At 40.0% G+C, this 12713-nt stretch overlaps 1 protein-coding gene across 4 annotated transcripts in view; it reads left to right on the top strand.

Moving 5' to 3' along the window:
• Positions 1–12713, top strand: part of AMOT (angiomotin) — a 62863-nt gene that overhangs the window by 33493 nt on the left and 16657 nt on the right. The gene's annotated exons all lie outside the window — the stretch shown is intronic.

Genomic DNA, 12713 nt, shown 5'->3' with positions numbered 1-12713 from the left:
CCCTGCCTTAAATTAAGCCTATGACAGATTATATATATATATATATATATATATAATATATATATACACTTACATATGTATATGTACACGTGTGTGTATGTATACACACACACACACACACACACACACACATATATATATATTCCAGATATTTTAAGGTACTCCAAGGATGTTGAAATCAGAATGGTCCTTGTCTCCCCATGCTCAGTGGGAAGTTGGTCCTCTCAGGCAAAAAAATGAATCTTGAGGGCTATGCCTCTTGTTGGATTTATTTTGCAGATTGATTTTTGAATAGAAGCAATCTTGGGGTGCCTGGCACAGGATGGGATCCAAGGACCATTTACAGTTTATGGTAGGCCAAGAGCTCTGCCCTGGCTCCTACTGGCTAGGTTCTGGAATGTAGGTATGTGGTAGGGTGAAGTTCTCAGTTATTTGTGTGCAAGGATAGAGCCTTTCCTTGACAAATGCAAGGGCCCCCAAACTACTAAGCATCTGATTAATATGTATCTGATTACTCTCAACGTAGATGTTACTCAATTGCAACACTAAGCTGTGTTTATATGAAATAGAGGGAACTTTGCTGCTGGCCTGTTATTCATTAATCTTGGATGTCAGTTGTCATTGTATTGGAGTACTACTAGGTCTTAGATGTTTTGCACTTCAGGGAATGGGTATATTCCAGCAAAAAAATGACGCTAAAATGTAACTTGGTAAAGAAAATTTCACATCTCACTGACTTGTCTATTCTAAAATTGGAATTGTTTTAAAAGAAAAAAATAGCCTCCATTATAAGAAGCTGAACTCTTTATAAACTCGAGATTACAAAAAAGTGTTTAGTGACCAAACCTTGAGCATTCTGGCTATTGCAGGTGAGGTATCTTTCCTACTTTCATTCATTGCCTGCTTCCTCTCCCTTAGTAAGAATGTCTAGTTCTTAAAGATCTCCCGACTTACAGATATCCTTTGATTTCTTTTGTGGGTGTTAACACACTTGTTGGAGCTATATTGTGGGCTCATGCTTTTCTAGTAGGTGATGCCATCTAACCTATGATGTCCTTTAACCTGAATTGCTTAATTGTTAAACTTCAGGTTGTATAAAGTCAGGCTGATGTCTGCTTCATCAGTTGTCTAGATCAGAAATACTGCCAAGTTGCTTTATTGAAAATGAGGGATACTTGTACACGCTTGGTGTCCAGGTCTTAAGAGCTTAGCACACCCTTTAGCCAGCCCTTCGCCATACCTCATATATTCCCTTCTTTTCCCTTTTTGCAAGGAAATGACAGAGTAAATTACAGGACAGGGATAAGACTGTATTCTTTTAGAGAAGGGAAAACTGAGAGACCCGCTTAGTAGTTTGCTGGTGGTCACATGGCAAGTCTTGGGCAGAGCCAGGAATAAAACTGGAATCTCATGACTCTTCATTCCCTAGACCCTGCTGCCTGTCTCCCCGTCTGAATCATCCTTTGGTTCCACTCCCAAAAAGAAAATGTGGGCGCCTGTTCAGATTTAGTAACCTCTGCATCTTTTAATTTGAAAAGAAATTGCTTTACCCATTGGACCCCTGTTTTTCAACAGACTATGAGAAGCTTGTCTGGACTGCTTTGAGATTGGGGTATATAAACAGCCCCACTGCCCCTCCTGGAAGGGTGCCCCTCCAGTTGGAGATAAATGGAAACAAAGATTCTGCAACCATCTTGGTTTGCAGTGTCTGAGGGCTCAGTGGTAACTGGTTGTTAATCATGGAAATAGTATACTTGTATGGAGAGGATCTTAATCTGTAGTTCCCACCGGGCAGCCCTCACTGAAACAGTTGCCTGACATATATTTCTGACTTCAGACTTCTGAGGCTTTTCTGGGAATTTGTTCCAGAGATTTTTAGTTATTTTCCAAGGCCCTGCTCCAAAATATGTAGATTTACAATTTAAGGAAGAAGCTCTAAATATTGGGCTAGGATTGAATGATGGCATCTAGTGGTCAGAGATATCTCACATGAACTCATCAATTATTGTTAATTTTTTAGTCCTCATCCAACCTGTTCTTTTGCGTGGAGTCTAGTCGTTGGGAAATTCTGAGTTGCTGTTGCTAAAGGAGGCGGAACCTTTGATGGGGAGAGCAAGCTTCTACCCAGTGGAATCAGAGGCAGAGGCCATGTAATGCCTTCCAGACTCTCAAGCTAGATCACCTCTAGCACATACAGGGGCTTTAAACCACATCTCAGGGAAAATCCACAGATTCCTATTTTCCTTTTCATTTTAGTAGCCTATCAGAGCTGAGTCTGCTCCTGGGTGGTATTTGTCCTATCTCCTCCATAATATTCAAAGGAAAACATTCCTTTCCCTTATCTTCAAAGACAGGAATTGATAACTGAAGTTTTGCTTTTTTGCTGTGACTCAACCCCCACTAGGTCTCATTTTTCCTGGGGTAAAATTTTTAAGTACAGAACGTTTAGGAGGTATTTAAGGTGAGTAGGTAGCCCTGGAACTAATCTAGTAAGGTTTCTTCATTGTGATTCCGTCACAAAATTAGTGAGCATTTCTAAATCAATAAGAGTATTCACAAATAGAAAATATATCCCTCTATCTGTTGGAGATGGCTCAAGTCAGGTCATGTTGGAAGGCAGAGGGATATGTCAGATGCCTATGTCTCATAGAAACAGATAATTTAGTTATGGCTTACAAATGGCACCATGCATTTTCCTTAGAAGTTCTTCTAGGGAAAACCTCTCTAGTCTACTTAGCAAATGAGAATTAGGGGAACTTTTCCAAATTAAGCCTTTATTCTAGGGAGTATTTTCTTAGCCTACTAAGTGCAAGGCCACTCAGGTTTAACTATTTTGCGTTGCATCGAGATGGTCAGGTTGACACATATATTGACTCATTATGTTATACACCCGAAACTCATGTAACGTTACAAGTCATTTATATCTCAATAAACAAAAAAAAGATGGTTAGGGAACGGTTATGACTACTTTAATGGTCTGAAGACTCTTGCATGTATTTATGTCTTTCTCTTTACAAGGTCCTCATTTAGATACTTTTCCTAAAATCCATTCCATCTTTCTAATCCTATTAAGTCTTTTGCCCATGACACTCAACATTCACTGTGCTCTAAGCTCTATACAGAAATGGTGCCTCAGGCTTACAGAGAACTTTCTCCTGCAATCACAACTTCCTTCCTCTTCCAAGTTCAGCACAGATTCTCTCACAGACCCTGCTCTGCTGACCTCGAGGGATACGGTATCTTGCTGAGAAGGGGATAGCACTCTAAAGAGCAGATCTGTTTTTTGGTGATTCACTATAATCCAGGTCTTGCCACCAATCTACAGCTTATGCAGCAGGAAGCTGGCTGGCGTAAATGGTGCCTTTCCATCCCTGCCCTTATCTTTCGGGACACGTAGGTCCTGTTGAAGTGGAGGTTCATTAAACTCCAAGTCAAAAGAATTCTGTGTCCTACAGCAACCATGGTATTCTCCCATTCAAAGAGACCTCCCTCTGCCCCCCACTAATTTGACCTCACTGGAGAGTTTTGACAGATGCCTGGCATATCCACTCACAAGGCTCAAGGCAGCCCAGGCTTCTGGCTGGCTGCTGTCTTATGATGATCCAGAGCCGAGCCACTGCTTGGGTAATTGTTTCAGGGATGGTGGGAAAAAGGCCCTGGCAAGATCAAAGAGGGAAGATGCTGTGGGTGGGCTGCTTACTGAGCAGAGTGCATAGGAAGGGATAGAGCGGAATGTGGGAGGGCTGGCAGAAAGAGCCAGTGAGCCTTGTTCTTTGGCTTTAGGCTAGATTGACAGCCACAGAGATTCAGGGGAAAAAAGGACCCAAGTGTTAACCTTTTCTCAACTGCAATGTCTGGTGCAGACATTTAGACATTGCAGTGAAATCTCTTAGTGGCGGTGCATTTTCCAGAGTCATTTTGCCACTCCTCTCAATTCTCCAAAACTAAATTCATATTGTTTCACCTCATTTCCACCATTATTCTTCATGGTTCATATTTTCTCTTATTTCTAGATCTCTTGCCATTTATTTGATTTGTCTCTTTGGTTTTAGAGATACATCATTTTCTGTTATCACACCTATCCACACAGCACCATAACTAGTCTCCTTCTTTGCCAATATTAGAGGAAGATGTCCTAGGCATAGACATTTATATGTCTAATCCAAAATAATCCTCAAACAGTAGGATTTTGTTGGTATAGGTAAAACTCATACAATTGTTATAATGGATTATAAATGTGACAGAAGATCTGAGGGTATGAATTATGTGTGCATTGAGAGTATTGATAGGAATTCAGATAAAATACATATCTACCCAGGAATCTTCCAGAGTGTTCTGTTGACTTATTTGAAGGGCATTTCATCTAAGGATGACTTTTCCCATATTTATGGCAGCATATTTTCTTTGAAGTAGGTATTGCTCCACTCAGTATAAGAAATTATGTTCCCCACCCCCAATAGAGGTGGAGCTACTTCTCAAAGCTTGATTTTCTCAGTTTTTCCTATGATTTTGGCTTTTGAAATTCCCAAATTGAAAGTCTCGTGTATTTTTCTTTAGCCTCCTTAAGAGAATGAACTCCATTCCCTTGGTAGCAAGTTTCTAGGCGTGGTTTTTTTTTTTACTCTTCAATTCTTTTAATATCTACCAGTGGACCACAGCTTCTTGGCAGTGGACACAGGCAACTTGCTAATACCAGGGTAGTGTTACCAAATTGCTTCAGAGGGAACTCTTACTTGGAGCCGTGGGCTCCTGGGCAAGGCTAAATAAGATCAAATGGAAATCACTGAAGGCTCCTGGAGTAACATATAACTTAGTTGTATGAAGGAGAGGAGCAAAGAAAGTACACTTCAGTTGTGACATTTGTGACACCATAAGTGTTTGGAGTTCTGGGTGATAGAAGGGAAGATGAAAATCAGACATAATGAAGGATGGCCTCTGTGACACTGGACTTAGTTCTGTATTATTCGTCTCAATGTCCTTTAGTCATCAGAGTGTGTGTATATGTTGGTGTTCATCTACCTAATAATAGTAGCCCACCCCCTCTATCCATATTATATATTTTTATTATTTATTAAGACTTTACTTTTTTAGGGCAGTTTTATGTTCACAGCAAAATTGAGGGACAGGTACAGAGACTTCCCCATATACTCATTGCTGCCACATATGCACAGCCTCCCCTGTTATCACCTTCCCCCACCAGAGGGGTACATTTGTTACAGCTGATGAACCTACATTGACACATAATCACCCGAAGTCCATAGTGTACATTAGGGTTCACTCTTGGTAGTATACATTCTGTGGGTTTGGTAAATGTATGTAATTATATGTATACATCATTATGGTATCATACAGAATATTTTCACTGTGCTAAAAATCCTCTGTGTTCTGCCTATTCATTCCTACCATGTATTTTTAACCTTTCAAAAATATTTCCAAATACTTACTACATCCCCACTATGAAGCTTGGAAGTTTCAGTAGAGTAGGAAATTAAAGTGCAGACAGTTTATACAGTTAGTAATACATCTAGAAGAAAACCCAGATCTCTTAATTCCAAAATATCCCATACTATGCTTTGTCCACCAGTGAATAAATGGAGAAGGTTGATGATTAAATCACTTCCTTACAAATGGCTGAGACAAATGGGTAGCTTTAGGGGCCCTAGAGGTAATTTTGTGTATAGCCATCCTTGAAAAAATAAATTTGAAAGACATCTGCAGTTGTTGGAAGGAGGGAAGAGATGCCATCACGTGGTATTCATTTGCAGGGATCAGATTTTCCTGAGTCAGAAGGGGGTTAAGAGATCTGCCAAATGCTTGGGAATGGGTTCAAATTATTGCAGAAGTGCAATGGAAAAACATGATTGATTGAGCTCAAGAGTATTTGCTCTATTCTTCAATAGGTTGCCTTCCTGCTGTTCTTCCTCCCAATTTTATGACTCCCCTTTAAAAACTTATCTCTTAATAGGAATGATCTGAAACCCTTATCTTGACTTTCCAAGCAAAGTGAATACATTTATGAATGTGTGTGTTTATTATTTTTATATTTTCACTGTTATAGCTAAGCTATGCTCATTCTTGTTTTTGTATTTGACAGTTATTTAATATTAACTGGTCACCAAGAGTGTAGTGAAAAATGAACTAGATCTATAACCTAAGAGAGATATGAAGGAAAATAGAGGGCCCTATCCTTAAGTGGCTTATGGGATACTGCCCTTCAATGGGGCACAGACTTTGTCTTGCCTCCCATTGCATCACTACTGCTCTCAGATGTAGAATAGGGCCTGATGTGTGATAAACATTTAGTAAATATCTGTTGAATGAATGAATCCACACTTGAACAAAATCTTATAAAATGACTGCTAATAGAGTGCACGTTATAAGAGGCTCTAGGGAAAAGCAGCAATCAGGGTCAGGTAAGATTATTCAGGAAGAACTCCTTGAGAGTTTACTGATATGGTGAGGAAGGATGAAGAAATGATCAGACTAATACAAAGGTTGATCATTTGCATAGTAGGCCTGGTAGAATTGTAAGGCAGTAGGAGCCTAGAACATTGACAAAGGCATTTCTAAGAGGCATATCTAGGATGGACAGGGGACAATGAGACAGTAGATCGGGGGGTGAATTGAAAAATACCAAGTGGTTTAAAATATGGATGAGAAAGAATAGCTGTGGTCTAAAGAAGTGAGAGAGGAGGTGTAAAGTTGCCTTCGATATATAGTAGGTACCTAATCAATAGTAGTTCAGTGGATGTGCTAGCAGTAGATTGCTTTTGTTCTTAAATAAGGCAGTGCCATAATGTTCTACTCGAGCAAGTCTGTTATAGCAATTGTATGTCAGATGGACTGATTGTGCGTGTGTGTATGTGTGTGTATTCATCTGTGCATAGGTGCTTGTGTGTAGATGGGAGAGGGCAACAAAGTAAGAAGATCTATTAGGTTATTATTCTAATCATTTAGTTGTGAAATAAGGACTTAAACTATGTAGGCTATGAAAATGTAAGGAAATGAAAGAATATGAGAGATGTTATTTAAAATTAAGATATAGTGACAGATTGGATATGGTGGTCAAAGGAAAGAGGGAAGAAAGGACAATAATTCCAAGATTTGGAGACTGGAAAAACAGGATAAATGATTATAATGGCTGAACTATTGAAGGGATAGCAGTTTGGATAAAGATGAAAGCACATTGGGGCACATTGTTTCAGAGTGAGAAATCTTGCCCTCAGCTAGGGGTCTGTGACTAAAGAGAGTAATAATAACATTAAAATATGAATATAAGCAGTTGTGAGAATTGTGGCATGAAGGAAGTCTCCAGTAGTGCTGAAGTGGAGAGCAGGGTTTCTCAACCTCAGCATTATTGACATTTGGGGCCAGATAATTCTTTGGTGATAGTGATGGAGGAGGCTGTCCTGTGCATGGTGGGGTGTTGAGCAGTATCCTTGGCTTCCAGTCACAAGATACCAATAGCAACCTACCCCCAGATGTAACAACCAAAAATGTCTCCACACATTGCTAAATGTTCCCTGGGGATAAAATCACCCCCAGTTAAGAACCATCAGTATAGAGGTAAAAGAGTAAACTACCATAGATTGGACCTTTGGGGTATAGCAGGAGATGGGGATGAAATTGGAAGGGAAGGTGGGTCTAAAAGATCAAGACAGAAAGTAAGAATGATTTAAGGAACCATGTTAGGAGAACACAGGTTTAGGGAAGCTAGGGAAGGGGGGTTTTGACAGGTTTTTGAAAATTGGCATTTGGTAAGAAAATTTAAATGGATGGAATGAGTTCCCCCATTCACTGAGTATCTAGAGGGAACTCGGTTCTGGCTTCTTCTAGAGATCTGTGGGTACTTGTCTCTACACCAGAACCACTACCTTGGCTTTAGAAACTTTTCAAGTGAACTTTCACTTCCTTGAACACTAAAGGCATAGAAAAATAAATCATCTAGGATCCTATAGAGAGTACACACCTTATGTGATCTGTCTCTTACATGTACGTACACACAAACGAAGGCAGGACTTTTATGGGGTTTTTTTTACCTCCAAGAATATACCTATATAGATTTCTAGGATCCCATTTTGTCCAGTCCCCTTAGTTACTGGTCAGTGTTGAAGATGAAAAGGGGAAGCTTAGATTCATAAAATATTTGTGAATTGAAAGACTATTAGATAGACATCTGTCTATCCTACTGTTGCTGGTTTTTTGTTGCTTTTTTTAAACTTCTTAAAACCTAGTGGGCAAGGCGTTCCTAAGAGAGAGAATGCCATATCCAAAGGCAATGAGAGCTAAAATACGAGGGGGTCCTCGGGAACCTAAAGTTATTTAACCATGCTGAAGTGTCAAGTGTGAAAAGATGATGGAGTGAGGTAAGATGGGAAGCCCATTCTTTAGGGAAAAAAGACAAAGCACAAGAACATATATACAGTAGACCCTTGAACAACACTGGTTTGAACTGTGTGAATCCACTTAAATGCAGACATTTTCAGTAGTAAATACTATGGTACTACACGATCTGCCACTGGTTGAATCCCTGGATATGGAACTGTGGATATGGAGGAACCACATATATGGAGGGCTGACTATAAAGTTATACATGGATTTTCGACTGCAGGGAGGGTCAGCACCCCTAACCCCCATGCTGTTCAAGGGTCAACTGGATATTCACATGTATCTTCAAAGATGTAACAGTCTTTTTCTTGAAATTTTTATGTAGAACCCTCATTGTAAAACACATAAAAGTGGAGCCACTTGCTACAACTCACCCATTGTAGTGGCTTCTGAAGCACTCCTTAGAACAGTAGGACTGTGGAACACAGTTTGAAAATTACTCCAAGGGCTGGCACCTTATCTATAAAGGAGCAGATAGTACATATTTTCAGTTTTGTGGACCATAGAGTTTCTTTTGCAACTGCAACTCTCAACTCTGCCATTATGGCAGGGAGGCAGCCCTAACCAATAGGTAAATGAATGGGCATGGCTGGATTTGGCCCACTGCTGACCATTTTGGTTTGCTGACCCCCCAAAACCCCCGTCATTTTTTTTTAACAAATGGGGACTCTGAGGCTGAGAACAGGGAAGCAAATTGCTATTAAAAAGAGCTAAGACAAGAACCCAAGTCTCCTGATTGCCACCTTGTTCCTTTACCTTTCAATTTGCTGTCAAATAGAAATTCCTGGGGTGTGCGTGTGTGTGTGTGTGTGTGTGTGTGTGCGCGCGCGCGCGCATGCGTGTGTGGCAGGAAATGAGCTCTGCCTAAGTGTCTTTAGTTAAACAGTACCTTTGACTATAGGTAAAGTATCTCTCACAAAGTGGAGGTGCTCTCTAAATCGTGTCATTTTGAGAGAATATGGTGTCCTTGCAGCTACTCAGTACTCTCTTCTAATTGTATCTCCAGTGAAAGGCCTTGCCCTATAAAGATATCTGAAGCTCTGTTGCTTGAAGGGTTTGAGGCCTAGTGTTATATGTCTTCCTGGGGAAAAATAGCTGTGTTTTTAATGTCTTAATTGATGTGTTAATTAGAGTTATTGAGATAATGAGAACCATGTCAAGGCTATCTGGAATGAATGTTCAATGTTGAGAGGACTAGAGTATGTGTGACTTGGGATTAACTTTTTCTTTAAAAAAGAAAACTCTGTGCACGTTTTGTGCCGGACACTCTACTAAGCACTTCATTTGTTATCTCATTTGCTCCTTTTAGAGGTATATCAAATTATCATCATCTCTATGTTATGTATGAATGAGTAAAGGGAAGTTCAGGGAGATTAAGTAGCTTTCCTCAGGTTGCATACCTAGTAAGTGGGGAGCCAACATTTGGACTGGGGTAGCCTGAGGCCAGAGCTCATGACCTTAACGATTTTACTGTATGGCCTCTCTCTTTACCTAGAAGGAACCATTGACATTTCTGATGGCATTGAAAGGTGAAGTTGGGGATCTAGGATGTCTTAATTACTGAGCTAACATTTGAGGAACTTAGCACAGGAGATAAGTTTATAGAAGAGAGGCAGAAAAGGGGATTTACCATAATGAAGGAAAAAGTGAAGCATATAAAGTTCAGGATAGTACAGGTGTTAATAAGCCGCATAGACCTTTGTTCCTTTGTATGTATAGATGAGATCTAGAAAACATAGAATATGTAACTTAGAAGATAGCCTGCTTTGTGGATTGCATCTTTATAGGGTCTTGCACTGGTAGCTTCCAACAGTTGTCCTTTTGTACCCTAAATTACCTAGGTATTAAGCATTTACTAGGTGATCTTGGTGTTTATGGCTGAGCTGCACTTTTTCTTCGTCCTGTATATGGGTAATTGTGATTCATAATTGGACATAAAGTTAAGAGATTCGTTAGGGAAGATGTAAAAGTTTCCCTCAGAGAAAACTATGATAGGCAAAGCGTTTGGTGAATTTCTAAATTATCTGGAAAAATTCCTGGGGATTTGGATATTATGTTGTAAAATCTTCTCTTTTATTAAAAGTTATTTTGGGGACTTTAATTTCCATGACTCTTGGTTTTAATATCTGCAAATGTCCTTGATTTTCCATACTACTAGATGGTTATTTGGATCTGCTGACATAATAGATTGGCATTTTGCACAATAAAAAAAAAAGATATGCAAAAAAAAAGGAAGTAGAAGAATTATGCCAACAATAGAGGTCCTGGTACCTTGTGGAAAATCATCCCAGTGGCAAAGCACGATGGGATTTTCCTTGGCCTGGTTTGTGGAAGTTGTCTGACTTGTGTGACTATCTTCAGCCAACTCAGAAAACTCTCTGGGCCTTTATTGCTTTTCCCTTCCAGACAGTTGGCTCAGTGACTTCCACTGCTGGGGATTCCTTAGCTAAGACATTGAGGATTCCTTTCTCAAGAAAGGCAGGGCATAGAGAAATACACCTAGTCCTGAATGCTTATTTTTCAGTTCTCTGAGCTTACGTTGCAGTACTTTACCATCAAGGCAAGAACTGCATACTATCTAACTTTAATTGCCTTTAACTATAACTCCTGTAAGCCTCAGTAATTATAGTTAACACTGTCTGCATTAACATTGCACTGCTCCCCTAGGGTTTTCAGAGCGATTCACAAATAAGTGCATTCAACTTTAAATAGCTCATCAGGATTATAGAACCCAAAAGGCAAAGGATGGAGGATATTTCCTGCTCTCCAATTATTCAAAGCTTAGCAAATAGGAAGGCAGAGGCATCCATGGCCTAAAGGTCTTGATTGCCCTAGTCAGTGTTATTACAAATAGTCGCATATCCCAGGAAAGAAAGGTTTAAGCTTATTGAGAGGATGAGAATGGCAATTTTTGTTTCTTTTATTAACTAGGGAAAGGTCTAATGGATAAAAACATTTAGACTTATAACTCACCTCAACTGGTTTACAAGGCTAGATTGAACTAGGCCTTGGAATGAAAGGAAATGTCAAGAAGTGTAGCACGAATTTTTAAAGTTTTCCCAGTCACCTAGGCAAGGCATAATGCAAGTCTGGTAGGAAAATATAAGTTTTCTTCCACCTAGAGAAAGTTCAGCAATTCTAATTTGGAGAGAGAGCAGTTATAAGACAAGGAGAGTTTCCGCATTAGCACATGCCATTGCTGTCTGAGTGGACATTCTAGAGAGCAGTGATTTGGACACATTACCACGAAGGTCTTACCTGGTTTCTGCAATGAGGGTGTCAGGTTGGTTCTGCTGGTCTGGCCCCAGCTAAATGGATGTGGGCAGTGCTGGTAAAGTGGGTAACCTCTTACATTGCAACTGTCTATCTAGGTATCTCAAGGGCTTGAGAATTTGTTGGAAAGTTAGAGTTGAGCTGAATTCTTGAATTTCCTTTGGACCATGTTATCAATAATATTTTCACATTTAAATCTTAATAATGAGAGTATCCCTAACCGCAGGTTTCACGAAAATAATAATAACAGATGTGACCAGCTTGGAAGAATTTCTACTTTAGAAAGAGTCCATGCGTTGATTTTATTAGCAAGAGAGGCACCCGCACAAGTATTATAGGTATGAAGAAGCACCATCTGCTCATTCCTAACAATTTGGGAAGGCTGCACTTTCCCCTATCTTCTTAGGTGTTGAGGGTATGTATGCCTTCTTTAAAAAGCTCTGAAATTCTCTTCATTCCTTCATTTCAACGGAGTCGGGGATTTACCATGATGGGATTTGCCTTGGAAGTTACAAGGGTACAAAGAACTCAAACTCTTAGTCCCAACCTGCTTCTACCTTTGTTTTTGGTTATGGTTCATAAGCTTGCAAAGAGGCAGAATCATATTTGATCTCATTTAGTCTTAGATTTGATTCATTACTTTGCATCTTTAGATATCTTTAAAGGTCCCAGAGTGATAGTTGAGAGATTACGGTCCAATGTTATCAACTCAGGCTCATGAGTGAGGCAGAAATCGCAAGTGACCTGTGTTCTTTTAATAAGAACTGGGGGAGGGGGCAGTGCTGGTCAATAAAGAGACTAAAGATGAACCATTGCATGGCAGCTTCACTTTTTTTTTTTTTTTTTTTTTGGCTACACCGCGTCTTAGTTGCAGCATGCGGGATCTTCATTGCGGCACGCGGGATCATTAGTTGCGGCGTGAGGGATCTAGTTCCCTGACTGGGTATCGAACCCGTGCCCCCCGCATTGGGAGCGCAGAGTCTTAACCACTGGACAACCAGGGAAGTCCCAGCAGCTTCACTTTTGAGGAGCAGAAACATTCCAGGAGAGCA

The sequence above is a fragment of the Grampus griseus genome (assembly GCF_964374135.1).
Source record: "Grampus griseus genome assembly, chromosome: X".
Taxonomy (NCBI): domain Eukaryota; kingdom Metazoa; phylum Chordata; class Mammalia; order Artiodactyla; family Delphinidae; genus Grampus; species Grampus griseus.
The sequence above is the reverse complement of the archived record's forward strand: the minus strand, read 5'-3'. Positions and strand labels throughout refer to the sequence as shown.